This window comes from Ornithorhynchus anatinus, chromosome 12 (assembly GCF_004115215.2).
Source record: "Ornithorhynchus anatinus isolate Pmale09 chromosome 12, mOrnAna1.pri.v4, whole genome shotgun sequence".
Classification (NCBI taxonomy): Eukaryota; Metazoa; Chordata; class Mammalia; order Monotremata; family Ornithorhynchidae; genus Ornithorhynchus; species Ornithorhynchus anatinus.
The window spans coordinates 7,645,905-7,661,052 of record NC_041739.1 but is presented as its reverse complement, the minus strand read 5'-3'; the positions used below and the strand labels follow the sequence as shown (position 1 = coordinate 7,661,052).

The following is a 15,148-nucleotide window of genomic DNA, read 5'->3' as shown; positions in this document are numbered from 1 at the left end:
AATTGACATCATAACCACAGACAGCCTCTTAAGAGTTCTCTGGGCAGGAAATGAATCTTAAGAAAATATTCAGGCTCCTTTTGGAGGTGGTGCTGTGACCAAGAGAGATAGAAGAATGAGTAGAAAATATATTCTTGTAATCCTCTCCTTACTGAGAATGTTACTGCTCAGAATGCTGAGGACTACATTTCCCACAGTCATCTGGAAAATTAGCACCTTCAGCAGGAAGGAGGAGTTAAGGAGGAGTTTAGCCAATCAGTAAATCAGGGAATTTATAAATTCAAGAGAGGAGGGGCTCCCTTGCTTTTCCCTCCTTCCTGTTGCTACTCGTCTCTTCTGTGAAGCTGACCTGTAAGTATTTAGATCCAACCTAGGAAAGCAAATGACATTATGGAAGTGTAAGAATTTGGTTTCATCTTTTTAAGCCAATGGGATAACTTTGGTGATTTCAGAGTGTCTGGGTGGTGACTTTTACCCAGACTTCTTCCACTATTAGCTATGACTGACTTGCTTTCAGAAAGCACTATCTTGATTGTAGCTGAGAGTCTGTGGTGTGGGACTATGATAAGCAGAATTTTAAGATAGCCAGAGTATGTAAACACTTCACCAGCTTCACTGAATCATTTTCCCCTGCTCTGTTTCCACTTGGCATGGAACAAAATGGGACAAGTGGACTGAAAGATGGTTTGCATGAGTAAGCTTGTCCTATTTTCCAAATGATTCCTTGACACACATCTGCTAAACCCACCTTAGCTTCCATTTTCTTGGATTACAAAAGCGTCCTCCAGCCGAGTTAGGTTTTTCCTGCTGCCCCTGATGGCCTAGAACTCTCAGCTGGTTGCCATTCTGGGGGCAGAGCCTAGACCAGCAGATCATTGTATTGTCTTCATTAGTTCCTAAACACCTGACTTGGATGGCAATCTTCATCGCAGTGGCAGAACATGCTAGAGTGCAATGTTCCTTCAAATGGCTGGCTCTGGTTCCATCTTAAGAATCTTTTGTTCACACGTAATAAACTGGCTTATTCCTTCCTTAAACATGTGTTTGCTGCTATGCAAACATGACTAGTCTCCTTACTGATATAGATTTGTGGGGAGGGAGGTGTGATTTCCATTGCTATAGGTGATTCCACTCCTTCAACCAGTCAGTCATATTTATTGCATCCTGACTGTGTGCAGAACATTGTATTAAGTGCTTGGGAGAGTACAACATAAAGGAGTTGGTAAAAACCAGTGGAGGCTGGCTGCCTGACCTTGGGCATGTCCCTTAACCTTTCTGTGCCTCAGTTGTCTCAACTGAAAATGGTAATTAAGACTGTGAGCACCATGTGGTACCTGGACTGCTTAATATAGTGGGCACATAAGTGTTTAACAAATGCCGTTTAAAAAAAAAAAATGACAAAAAAATCGGTGCCCACCTCCTTCCGTCCCTCCATTCCCTTGGTGTATTCCTTCTCCCTCACACCTGCTTGGAAGAAGACACTTAGAAACAATGTGACTTTCCAACTGCTACACTGAAGGGGATATGTGGGCCTGGCTGGAGATATCTTGTTTCTAAATCAAAAGACAGTTGAACTAGTACATACAAATGAGATCTTCGTGCAAGGGGTGTGACCTGGAAGGATTTGAAGGGCCTTCTTTATGAGTTGGTGTGATTTACATAAAGAATAACGGTGTTCTCCCAGGTTGCTTCATTCTTGCAAGGGTCTAAATTCAAAGTAAGCTTACTTTTGAATGAATTACTCTTAGAAGTTGTAAGACCTTTCAGGGTCATCTACTATTTAAGTTTGACTATTTAAACAGCTAATAATGTTGGTATTTGTTAAGTACTTACTATGTGCAGAGCACTGTTCTAAGCGCTGGGGGAGACACGGGGGAAACATGGGGCTCACAGTCTTAATCCTCATTTTACAGATGAGGTAACTGAGGCCCAGAGAAGTTAAGTGACTTGCCCACAGTCACACAGCTGACAAGTGGCAGAGCTGGGATTTGAACTCATGACCTCTGACTCCAAAGCCCATGCTCTTTCCACTGAGCCACGCTGCTTCTCATGACCCATCTACATATATCATTTTCTTTTCTTCAATCTGTCAATTGTTTTGCCTCTGTTTCCCCTGCCAGGGAGTTAGCTCCTTAATTAATAATAATAATAATTGTGGTATTAAGTGCTTAACTTTGTGCAAAGCACTGTACTAAGCAGTCCCTGTCCCATGTTGGGGCTTGTATTTATTGAATTCTTAATATGTGCAGAGCACTGTACTAAACCCTTGGGAGAGTACAATAAAATGGAGTTGGTAGATATGTACCCTGCCCACAGTGAATTTACAGTTTAGACAGCAGGTCTTCTAACTCTATTGCACTCTGTCAAGAATTGACATAGGTGTTACTCCATAGTGCAAAGGACACTCAGTAAACTCAATTGCCCTGTGGCCAGTTATATCTGGTTTACTTGTAATTCTGGTGTCCGAAAATGTCCACCCCCTTCACTCTATGGAACCTGCCCTCTCAAAGGTCACCAATGATCTTTTTGCTACTTCCAACGACCCCTACTCCATCCTAATTCTCCTCAAACTCTCAGCTCCCTTTGACACTGTGGACCACCCAGTTCTTCTGGAAACATTATTCAACATTGGCTTCCCTGACATTGCACACTCATGATTCTCCTCCTATCTCTCTGGCCACTCATTCTCTGTCTCTTTTGTGGGCTCCTCCTCTGCCTCTCACTCCCACAGTCAGGGAGTTCCTAATTGTTGGTGTCCCTCAGGCTCAGGTTTGGGTCCCCTTCTGTTTTCCATCTATATCCACTCCCTTGGAGAGCTCGTTGAGAAGGAGCATGGTCTAGTGGAAAGAGCATGGGCATGGAAGTGAGAGGACCTGGATTCGAATCTCATCTCTGCCACTTGCCTGCTGTGTCACCTGGGCAAATCGTTTAATTTCTCTGTGCCTCAGTTCTCTCAACTGAAAAGTGGGGATTCAGTAGCTGCTCTCCCTTCTAGTTAGACTGTGAGCCCCATGTGGGATCTAATTATCTTATATCTACCCCAGTACTTAGTACGGTACTTGGCCGATAGTAAGTGCCTAACAAATACCACAGTTATTATTATTGTTAGCATCACTACTATGGCTTCAGCTGCCATCTGTGTGGATGATTCCCAACTCTACATCTCTATCCTTGATCTTTCTCCTCTTCAGTAGTACATTTCCTTCTGCCTTCAGGACATCGCTATTTGGATGTCCTGCTGAAACCTCAAGCTTACCATGTTCAAAACAGAATTCCTTCTCTTCCCACCCAAACCCTCTCCTCCCCGTGACTTTCCCCTCACTGTAGACAGTATCACCATTCTCCCATCTCACAAGCCTGTCACCTTGACGTTATCCTCAAGTCATCCCTCTCATTTAACCCACATATTCAGTCCATCACCAAGTCCTATCAATTCAACCTTCACATCGGTAAAAGCTGCCCTTTCTTAGCCATCTAAACTGCTACTATGCTGATACAGTCACCTAAACTATCCCACCTTAACAACTGCATCAGCCTCCTCGCTGACCTTCCTCTTCCTGCCTCTCCCCCATCCAGTTCATACTTCACTCTGCTGCCCGGATCACTTTTCTGAAAAACAGTTCATTCCATATTTCCCCACTCGAGAACTTTCAGAGGTTGCCCATCCACCTCTGCATCAAACAGAAACTCCTTGCTACTGGCTTTAAAGCACTCAGTCACCTTGACCCCTGCTACCTTACTGATTTCCTACTACATTTCAGCATGCTCACTTTGCTCCTCTAATGCCAACTTACTCACTGCACCTCACTCTCGTCTGTCTTCCTGCTGAGCCCTCGCCCACTACTTGACTCTGGCCTATAACACGCTTCCTCTTCAAATCCAATAGACGATCACACTCCCCACCTTCAAGGCCTTATTAAAATCACATTTCCTCCTAGAGGCCTTCCCTAACAGCCCTCCCTCACCCTTCTAAGTCATCTTTGCACTTGAATGTGCATCACCCTCAGCCCTACAACACTTAACGCACCTATCCGTAATTTATTTCATCATCTTTCCCTTGAGACTGTAAGCTCCTTGTGGTCAGAGAACGTGCTTACCGATTCTGTTACGTCGTACTCAATCAAGAGCTTAGTATAGTTCTCTGCACACAATAACTGCTCAATAAATACAATTGATTTGATGATCTGATTTAAGCTGGGTCCCATGTTCTTTAAGGCAACTGAAAAGAGGACCCCATTTTGAAAAATCTTGACCTTTACCAACCCGGTCCTCATGCACACAGAGCTTTTTATTTCAAATGTTTCCTGCACCATTATTGCAGTCTTTGATCTTGCACCGTGTATCCAAATCTGCGTCATCTTCCTTGAGCCTTTTAGATAAGCGAGACCAATAACTCCACAGCTGTAACTTTCTCCCAGATAACTATCATACATCGAGTGACATGCAATTCATTATTCGGCTGTGAATAACTGTAGAGGTACTATTTTTAAAACCTTACATCGGAGCCTCTTTAAGGCTCACTGCATTAAACTGATAACACTTGTGAGAATTTCTGTGCCCATGAAGAAAGCAAACTGTAGATAATGGTGTTGAAATTTAAATAAAAGTAAAAAAAAAAAAACCCAAAAAACTACTCACCCTTTCAAAGAGGTTGGGTAGGAGAAAACAGTGAATTTGCCCAAATTAGTAGATGACAGATGACTGAGATTATTTTATTAAGTGCATTCCTTTCTCCTGGACAAAACTATTCATTTCTACTCATGTTAATTAGGGAAATCAAGAAAGTTTGCTTCCATGGACCAAATTCCACCTTCATGCACTCGTTTTCCTAGAACTAGATTCTCCTGAGACTAGATTCTCCAGTCCCTTTACGCTGTGTGCTCCCTTGAGACTGTGAGCTTGTTGTGGGCAGGAATGTATCTGTTTGTTGCTATATTGTAGCCCCCCAAACTCTTAGAACAGTGCTTTGCACACAGTAAGGGCTCAATCATTATGATTGAATGAATGAATAAATGACTATCAGGCTAGAGGATCAGTAGCTTTTTTTGGGTATGAAAATATCAATTTAATAATAATGATAATTGTGGTATTAAGCTCTTACTATTGACCAGGGACTATACTAATTGTTGGAGTGGATACAGGCATATTGGGTTGGACACAGCCCCTGTCCCACATGAGGCTCACAGTCTTAATCCCCATTTTACAGATGAGGTAACTGAGGCACGGAGAAGTGAAGTGGCTTTCCCAAGGTCACACATCAGGCAAGTGGCGGAGTAGGGATTAGAACCCAGATCCTTCTGATTCCCAGACCCGTGCCCTATCCACTAGATCACACTGCTTCCCTCATTGATAACTTAGTGGCTTGAAAGAGTTAAGATTCTGTCTTCTCTGCCCCTCAAAGAGGGGACTGGGCTTGGGGGAAAATGTTAGCCTGTGTTCCTCAGGGATTTAATCTCATTATCTAGTCTGTAAACATTTGGGCAAGGGACGTATCTACCAGTATTGTATTCTTCCGAGCACTTAGAACAGTGGTCTGCACATAGTGAGTGCTCAATAAATACCATTGATGGATGGGGCTTGGTGACAGCTCCTATTCCCTACATCTCCGGACACACCACAGTACTTGTTGCATTTATTAAGTGTCTTCTACATGCCGAGCGCTGAGGTAGACACAAGATTATAAGACTGTGCCATGATGGAGGCAGTCACAATCTATTTTATCTCCGTTTTACAAGTGAGGAAACAGGCACAGAGAGATGAAGTGGCTTGCCCAAGGTTACACAGCAGACCAGTGGCAGAGCTGGGACTAAGAACCCAGTTCTCCTGAATCTCACTGTGCTCTGTCCCTTCCACTAGACTTCACTGTCTCCCCCGTGACAGCATGAGGGTGTTCATTCCTGCAGAAAAGCAGTGTGGCCTACTGGAAAGAGCCAGGGCTTGGGAGTCAGAGGTCATGGGTTCGAATCCATGCTCTGCCACTTGGCAGCTGTGTGACTGTGGGCAAGTCACTTCACTTCTCTGGGCCTCAGTTACCTCATCTGTAAAATGGGGATTAACTGTGAGCCTCACGTGGGACAACCTGATCACCCTGCATCTACCCCAGTGCTTAGAACAGTGCTCTGCACATAGTAAGCGCTTAATAAATACCAACATTATTATTAAAGAGCTCGGATCGGGGAATCAGAGGACCTAGGTCCTGATTCCGTCTCTGCTGCCTGTCTGTGTGACTTTGGGCAAGTCATTTAACTTCTCTGCGCCTCAGTTACCCAATCTGTAAAATGGGGATTAAATCCTACTCCCTTCTTCTTAGGCCGTGAGCCCTATGTAGGACAGGGAATGTGCCCTCCTTGATGAATTTGTATCTACTCTAGATCTTAGAACAGTGCTTGGCATGTAGTAAGTAATAATTGTGGTATTTAAGTGCTTATTGTGTGCCAAGATGTTTATCAAGTACCATTATTATTATTATTCTGTGCATTTTGATCCATGGGGACATCCCTAGGGCCAGATGAGCCTAGGTGGGAGAGCACAGAGGGGGATAATTAAGGTCTGAGCCGTGTGTTTGTGTGTTTTAAGGAAGTCTGAGTGCCTGCCCCTCTAAGGCACTGGGTGAATTGATCATGGGGGACTGATTTGTCTTGGGGTGTAAAGCTGGCTTAGCTCAGCATGGGCAGGGAACGTGTCTGCTTATTGTTATATCGTACTCTCCCAAGAGCATAGGACTGTGAGCCCCTCTAGGCTGTGAGCTCATAGGGAGCAGGGAATGCCACTGCTTACTGTTGTATTGTACTTTCCCAAGTGCTTAGTACAGTGCTCTGCACACAGTAAGTGCTTAATAAATACGATCGAATGAGTGAATGAATAAATATGACAGGAAGAGGTTCTTTTCTTTTCTGGGTCTTTAGGGTACAGGGGAATATCGACTTGACCAAACGGCGAGAGTCATTCCTGTCACGGAAGAATCGGGCTCATTATGCATTGGTTTATCTTCAGTCACTCATTCCCACGATTGGTTTATTTCGTCCCACGTGAAGAGCTCATTTACCCAGAAGAGAAACAAAGAGTCAACCCACTGCATGATCACACAGCTAAAGAGATGCTCTGCAAATTGGCCCGATTAAGGCTTTGACTGCTTGGAAACAGCTGGAGTAATCATTCCCGGTTTGCTCAGTTTGGTGCTCTGCACCAGTGGGCGCTCAATAAATACCATTGATGGTGGTGATGACCCTCTGATAGGCTGGTGTGCCACATACTCTGAGCGAACAGTGCGGAGATTGTTAATAAACTCGCCTGTTTGCTGCTCTTGGTTCGGTGAGCAGTAAAATGTATTGCGCTACTGTGTTGGGGAAATTTCCCTTGCTATTCATCTGAGTGAGTATTAATCTATCAAAATACTTCCTGGGTTTATTTTATAAATGATCAAAAGGGCTATTATGCAGTTACCATCAAAAAGTTCACTCAGTTCATGTTGACATTTTTTTTATTCCTAATAGAATGGTTTTGCTTCCTAGCTTAATGTAGACATTATTTTCAGATCATTAGTGAACCCAGAAAAGGTTAATTTGTAAGTTGAATTGGATTTTTGTTACAAGCTGAAAAGCCCTTTTTTAATACAGAATGTATTTTTTTCTGAACTTTATCCGCCCCCCACCCCCTTCCCAGTGTTCCCACTTTTCTGCTTTTCTTCAGTTAAATTACCACTCTGACACAGTATGTATTCACTCTTTAATATCAATTGGTCTTGAAATATTCTGGGAAGGGTGAAATTTTGTACAACAGAAGTTTCCAGCGGGGAAATAACATGCTCGAGAGTCAATTTTTTCAAAGTAATTACGATGGGTATCAGGTTGAAAATGAGGCCTTTAAAATGAGAAATTGAACTTTGGCTTGAAAGAAACTTTATTTTCCTCTGAAGGATCAATTAGTGGGATAATCCACAGTAGACATCATTTCAATGTTTAGAGTCAGCAACAAAGATGTTTGCTTCCTTCAGACTGGGCCCAGAGAAGGTATTGGGTTAGTATTGGACTGGGTGAAATTGTGGGAAAGTCACTTCCTCCCTTTGGGAGAGCTCTTGATTGGAAGGAAGAAGAGAGAAAGGAGAACTATGTGTAATAATTCCTCTCTAGGATAATTAATGTGGTTAAAATACAGGGTAGAGCTGAGATCACTGGAGAATCTAGTGAGATACGGGATGAGTTTGATCACTCTATATCATTGTGGGTAAAAGTCACCCTTTTATTGGCCTGAATGGATAATTGCATCAACTCTTCCCACACTCTTGATTATGGACCTGGTTATAGACAGTCTAAATGGGCATAATAGAAGTCACCATTACATTATTTTGAATTAAGTTTTGGTAATAACCATCTGAAGGAAAGGGAGTGCTGTTGTAAACAAGGAGGGAAATCCATGGCATCAATTCATGGGTTTACAATAGGGAACAAGCCTTCCCTATCTTTCCCTTAAAAAAAAAAATACGGTATTTGTTAAGCACTTAGTATGTGCCAGGCACTGTACTTAGCACTGGGGTGGGATATAAGCAAAACGGGTTAGACACAGTCCCTGTCCTACAAGAGGCTCACAGTCTTAATCGCCACTTTTCGGATGAGGTTAGTGAGGCACAGAAAAGAGAAGTGACTTGCCCAAGGTCACACAGCAGACGAGTGTCAGAGCCGGAACTAGAACCCAGGTTCTTCTGACTCCCAGGCCAATGCTCCATCCACTAGGACATGATGCTTCAGTTCTCTGGGCCTCAGTTACCTCATCTGTAAAATGGGGATGAAGACTGTGAGCCCCATTTGGGACACGGACTGTGTCTAAACTGACTAACCTGCATCTACCCCAGCGCTTAGCACAGTGCCTGGAACATAGTAAGTGCTTAAATCAGTCACGTTTATTGAGCACCAACTGTGTGCAGAGCACTTCACCAAGCACTTGGGAGAGTAAAATATAACAGACACATTCCCTGCCCACAATGAATTTACAGTCTTGGGGCTCACAATCTCAATCCCGATTTTACAGATAAGGGAATTGAGGCCCAGTGAAGTGACTTGCCCAAGGTCACACAGCAGACGAGGGACAGAGCCAGGATTAGAACCCATGACTTCCTGGCTCTCAGGCCCGTGCTCTATTCGCTATGCCATGCTGCTTCTATTAGAAGTCCATTAGCTGCTAGTACAAACCCATTAGCTTAGCAAAGAACTACCTTTCTCTGCACACAAGATGAAAGGCAGAGTTGTCGCACATCAGTCTTCTTGGTCTCACTCCTACACTTGGATAGACTCCTAGTGTCAGAAATGTCAGTTTGTAAAACAGAAGTATATTATGAGTGTTCCCTGGATGTAGAATAATGTCCTAAGCGCTGAGAGTCCAATGCAGTAGATAGAATCCGTGCTCTCAGGGAGCTTGAACAGAGAACAGTAGATCTTCTAGTCTGTAAGCTCACTGTGGGCAGGGAAACTGTCTACTAACTCTGTTGTACTTTCCCAAGCGCCTAGTACAGTGCTGTGTACACAGTAAGCACTCAGTAAATACCATCGATTAGCTGTGTGTTTCAAAAGCTCTGAAGGCGTTGCCCGATTGTGAGCTCTTCAGCGGCAGGGACCATATTTTTATTGCCTCTTATAACTTTCCCAATGTTTAGTTCTTGATCATGAACTCCTTTCTAACCCAGACCCTCATGCAGTGAATTATTTGGTTGACCCTAGAAGTCTACGAGTAATGTAATATTACATATTTTTTAAAGATCTCTGTACAAATAACTCCCATAAAAGAAGGTTCTCTCATATATGATCCTTTGGGTTTGTTAAGCGAGATGTTTTACAGTCCAACTTTCTACACCAGTGGACCCTTCCTAATTCTTGATAATGATCATGGTGTCTCTACTCCAGCAGCTTACAATTTAAGAGCCAAAGTCAGGGCTGAATTGCTTATTGTAAGCCAACAGATAATTAGAGACACAGCGACAGGCGCCAGACTAGGGATGAAAATAGTTATCTAAACAAACTTAGTTCTCCTATAACGGAGGGGTTGCATTCTTGAATAATATTATGTGATGGGAAAATCGTGTTATAGTAACCCAGTAATTCTCACCGACTAAATGGTTCGAAGATACCTCCGAGACTGACATTTTTCAGCAGAAATGACTATCGCATTTTGTCGTCCATGAAGAGAATGCTCTACACCTTTGACAGTCATAATTTTTTTTACTGATTTAAGTGTTGTGAAGTTGCAGGAAATACCCTGCACTGTAGTGAGGCTGAGGCAAAGACAAGGAAAGCTTAGCAGTATCACTCCTTGACTAATTCCACACTCAAGCACCCAGTGATTTCTTCATATATCGAGTCTACTTGTGCCAGGTTATGTTATTCTCAGAACAGAGTCGACTGGAGAAGGTTGCCTATTTCCCTCTCCAGATTATACCCAAATCATATAATGAAAAGATTTGATTGACACCTGTCTGGGAAATTGGAGAGGAAGAAAACAAGTTTTTTATTTCATTCAGTGAGTGGAAGGTCACTTAATCTCTGGCACCCTATCAATTTATCATGACTATTTACTAAATGCCTACTGTGGGCAGAATACTCCACTGAGTGCTTGGAAGGGAATGGTTGTGTTATACTCTCCCAAGGACTTAGTTCAGTGCTCTGCACACAGTAAGAGCTCAATAAATATGATTGATCGGGAGAGTGCAAAAGCGTTGGGGTAAATATAAGCTAATCAGGTTGGACACAGTCCCTGGCCCACATGGGGCTCACAGTCTTAATCCCCATTTTGCAGATGAGGTAACTGAGGCACAGAGAAGTGACTTGTCTAAGGTCACACAGCAGACACATGATGGGATTAGAACCTAGGATCTAAAACTCTTTAGTGGTTTTTCTCTGAAAACTACTGTGTTGTACTGTCCCAAGGGTATTGTGTGTATACCTAGAATCATGGTGGAAAAAGGGCTCCTTAAATAGTCCTTGGTGATTTGAATGTTTTCAAAAGATTCTGTGTTTTCGATAACTTCTGATCCATAAGAGACTTTTCAAACATTCAAGAGCCACTGCCTTGGAGGATAAAAGATAGGACCTATTTCAGTCTCCAAATCTCCCGTCAGAGGAGAATGATTGGGTCATTTCATCCCTCCATAGAAGAAGAAAAAAGCTACAAATATATTGTTTTTTATTCCTCCTATTCCTCCTGGAGTTATTTATTGGGCAGAGGGAGTGTATACAGAACTTCTTTTGAAGTAAAACATCTTGCAGGGATAAGCAGATACGTTGCATAAAATCAAAGTAATAAAAGGACAAATGCTTTATTAAATCTTCTTTATCACTATATTGTGTTCCAATAGCATGATCTAATTAAAGACATATATGAACCTCTTTTCATCTGAAGATTAGCTTAGAGGCTTATTAAAAGGTTTCCTCGGAAATAAATACATTGCTGTATGGCTTCCAAGTTTTCGAGTGGTGCCTTCTTCCTGTTTTGTTCTAATGATTATGGATGTCTTGGCTGCCACTTCACGGTTTAATAATAATTAGTTCTTTTCATCTTCAAAGTCCTTTAAAAGCACTAATATGATTGATCTCTACAATACCAGTCAGTGGCAGGCTCTGGAACTGTGATATCCCATTCTCAGGTAGGAAAACTGAGTTTGTAGTAATAGTAATAATAATAATAGTGGTATTTAAGTGCTTACTATGTGCCAGGCATTGTACTAAATGCTGGGGTGGGTACGAGCAAATTAGGTCGGACACAGTCTCTGTCCCGCCTGGGGCTCAGAGTCTTAATCCCCATTTTACAGATGAGGTAACTGAGGCAGAGAGAAGTTGTGTCTTGCCCAAGGCCACACAGTAAACAGATGGCGGAGTTGGATTAGGACCCATGACTTCCTGACTCAGAGGCCTGTGCTCTATTCACTGTGCCATAACTTACTCAAGTCTTATGAGCAAAATCCTGTCAGGGCCAGAGACCAGACTAGACCAGCTTGTAGGTATTATGAAATCACCTGACTTTGGTTCTGGTTTCAAGGAAGTCCCCTTTGGAAAATTGAGGGAAGTCAAATAAAGGGTACAAATCAAAGTGCAAGGGTGATGGAGGAGGGAGAAGAAGTAGAGGAAATGAGGGCCTAGTCGGGGAAGGCCTCTTGGAGGAGATGTGATTTTAATAAGGCTTTGAAGATGGGAAGTCAGATGGTCTGTTGACTATAAAGGGGGAGGGAGTTTCAGGCCCGAGACAGAATATGGGTGAGGATTCATTCACCTGGTGTAAAGAACGTGGGTTTGGGAGTCAGAGGACTTGGGTTCTAATGCCAATTCTGTCACTTGCCTGTTGTGTGACTTTGACTAAGTCATTGACTTCTCTGCACCTCAGTTTCCTTACCTGTAAAATGGGAATTCAATACCTGTTCTCCTCTCTACTTAGACTGTTAGGTGGGATCCCCATAAGGGGCAGGGACTGTGTCTGATCTAATTGTCTTGCATCTAGCACAGTCCTTAGTACAGTGCTTGGCATGTGATAAGCACTTAACAAAATTCCAAGTTTATTACATTGTAATATTTTTTGGAAGGTCCTCCTGAAAATGTCAAAATATCCAGGAGAAGGAAATATTGCATTGGGATTGAGGTTAACTTCAGTAAAAAAATGACATCCTAAAAGAGGAGCCTAATTAATTCGTTCATTCAATTGTATTTATTGAGTGTTTACTGTGTGCAGAGCACTGTACTAAGCACTTGGGAGAGTACAATACAACCATAAATGGACACATTGAGCTTACAGTCTCGAAGGCGTGGTCAGACATTAATATAAATCAACAAATTACAGATGTGTACATAAGCACTGTTCAACTGGGAGGGGGAAATTCAAAGGAAGCAACTTGGAGCAGTGCAGAAGGGAGTGGGAGAAGAGGAGGGCTCACTCTGCTATTTGTTAAGCTCTTACTGTGTGCCAGGCATTGCACTAAGCGCCGGGGTGGATACAAGCAAATCGGGTTGGAAACAGTCCCTGTCCTACCTGGGGTTCACATTCTCAATTCCTTTTTTAACATATGAGGAAACCCAGGTATAGTGAAGTGACTTGCCCAAGGTCGCATAGCAAACCAGTGGTGGAGTGGGGTTTAGAAACCGTAACCTTCTGACTCCCAGACCGGTGTTCTATCCACTAGGCCACAAGAGCTACCTCCATTCTATGCTCTGAAACTCTTTTAGGTGCACAACCAGTTTAGATCCAACTTTTTTGAGCTAAGCACTCAAAAAATACCAAATAGCACAATGGGTTTATTTTTTTTTTCAACATGTCTCCTCTCCTTCTGACACATTGCAGGAAACAACTGGCATGAAGTAGATGGAGGGAGAGAAGGTTCGAAAGAGGGAGAACAAGTCCAAGGCCTTGTTTAATTTTTTTTTCCCTTCAAATCCTCCTCTACCCCCTCACTTTTTTTTTTTTAATATTTCCATCCAAATTTAGTCCTGACCTGCCTGACCCCAGCTCTGCCAGCCTGGGGTAGCCAGAGACCGCTGGTCCTGATGAATCGTATGAAACAGAGATTGTTTTTTAATAGGGATTATTAAATGGAATGGAAACAAAGTAAAGCCGGCTGGTTGGGACTTGTGCAAGAGTTTGAACTCCAGACTGTGGAGGTGAAAAGCAAAGACACTACTCATTGTGCTTCCGAGACTCTTTCGCTTTTGCAGCCTTTCAAGTCACAGAATTATCTTCCAATGAGATAGGGAAGCTTTTCTTTTTAAAGGCGGGTTTGAAAGTGAGGTGACTCTTCAAGCCTGGTCAGCTTAGGCCTTTCATTTGTTACTCCTACAATCTTTCTCCCTTGGCTTCAAGTCTTGAGATCAACGTTCGATTAAAGTTCATTTTATTGTCTGTGACATTTTCACAACTCATTTGAACTCAGACCTGCTTTTAAAGAAGCGTTTACCCGGAAATGACATGAAATCTTGCGGTAGGCGTGCCAACCGACTACGTAAATAACAGCTAAGATGTTTCACTGAATGTAAAGCACTAGTGAAATGTAAACTTCGTTTTTGTACTAGTTGCTTTGAGTTGTAGCTTAGGAGACACAAATGAGCAGAGCTAATTGATAGAGGAAGTTCTAGTTTGGAACAGGGTCCGATAGCCTTCATGTGTGTCTGGAAACCTTTTCGGTAATTGCTTGGCCCTTCGGTGCTGTTTGGTTGGCCTTCTAAATCCTGAGACTGTCTAGGAGAATTCCATTAAACTGACCCTTCCATCAGCCTAAAACTAAAGGCCCCGGTTATCCTCCTAGGGGGTGCTCTGACGGTCGGATTTTCCCAAGTCTACACTTCTCCTTGACTGCGAGCTACGTCCTTTTGGAAAATTTATGAACTTAATCGTATTAACTGTGGTATTAGGTGCTCGCTATGTGACTGTACTAAGTGCTGCCACTTGTCTGTTGTCCCCTCTAGACTGTGAACTTGTTGTGGGCAGGAATGAGTCTGTTTTTTGTTATATTGTAGTCTCCCAAAGGCTCATCTTCCTGCAGAAACGATCTGGGCATGTCACTCCCCTTCTTAAACAACTCCAGTGGTTGCCTATCGACCTCCGCTCCAAACAAAAACTCCTCACTCTAGGCTTCGAGGCTCTCCGTCACCTTGCCCCTTCCTACCTCTCCTCCCTTCTCTCTTTCTACCGCCCACCCCGCACGCTCCGCTCCTCCGCCGCCCACCTCCTCACCGTCCCCCGGTCTCGCCCATCCCGCCGTCGACCCCCGGGCCGCGTCCTCCCGCGGTCCCGGAACGCCCTCCCTCCTCACCTCCGCCAAACTGATTCTCTTCCCCTCTTCAAAACCCTACTTAAAACTCACCTCCTCCAAGAGGCCTTCCCAGACCGAGCTCCTCTTCTCCCTCTACTCCCTCTACCACGCCCCCTTCACCTCTCCGCAGCCAAACCCTCTTTTCCCCCGTTTCCCTCTGCTCCTCCCCCTCTCCCTTCCCATCCCCTCAGCACTGTACTCGTCCACTCAACTGTATATATTTTCATCACCCTATTTATTTTGTTAATGAAATGTACATCGCCTCGATTCTATTTAGTCGCCATTGTTTTTATGAGACGTTCTTACCCTCGACTCTATTTATCGCCATCGTTCTCGTCTGTCCGTCTCCCCCAATTAGACCGTGAGCCCGTC

General features: G+C 43.4%; 1 long non-coding RNA gene across 1 annotated transcript in view; it reads left to right on the top strand.

Annotated features, from left to right (window-relative positions):
- Positions 1-271: 271 nt before the first annotated feature.
- LOC114815422 overlaps positions 272-15,148 on the top strand; it is a 68,419-nt gene continuing 53,542 nt past the window's right edge. Inside the window, exon 1 of the long non-coding RNA XR_003763186.2 lies at positions 272-351. This is a non-coding gene — a long non-coding RNA (uncharacterized LOC114815422). The remainder of the gene's footprint in view (positions 352-15,148) is intronic.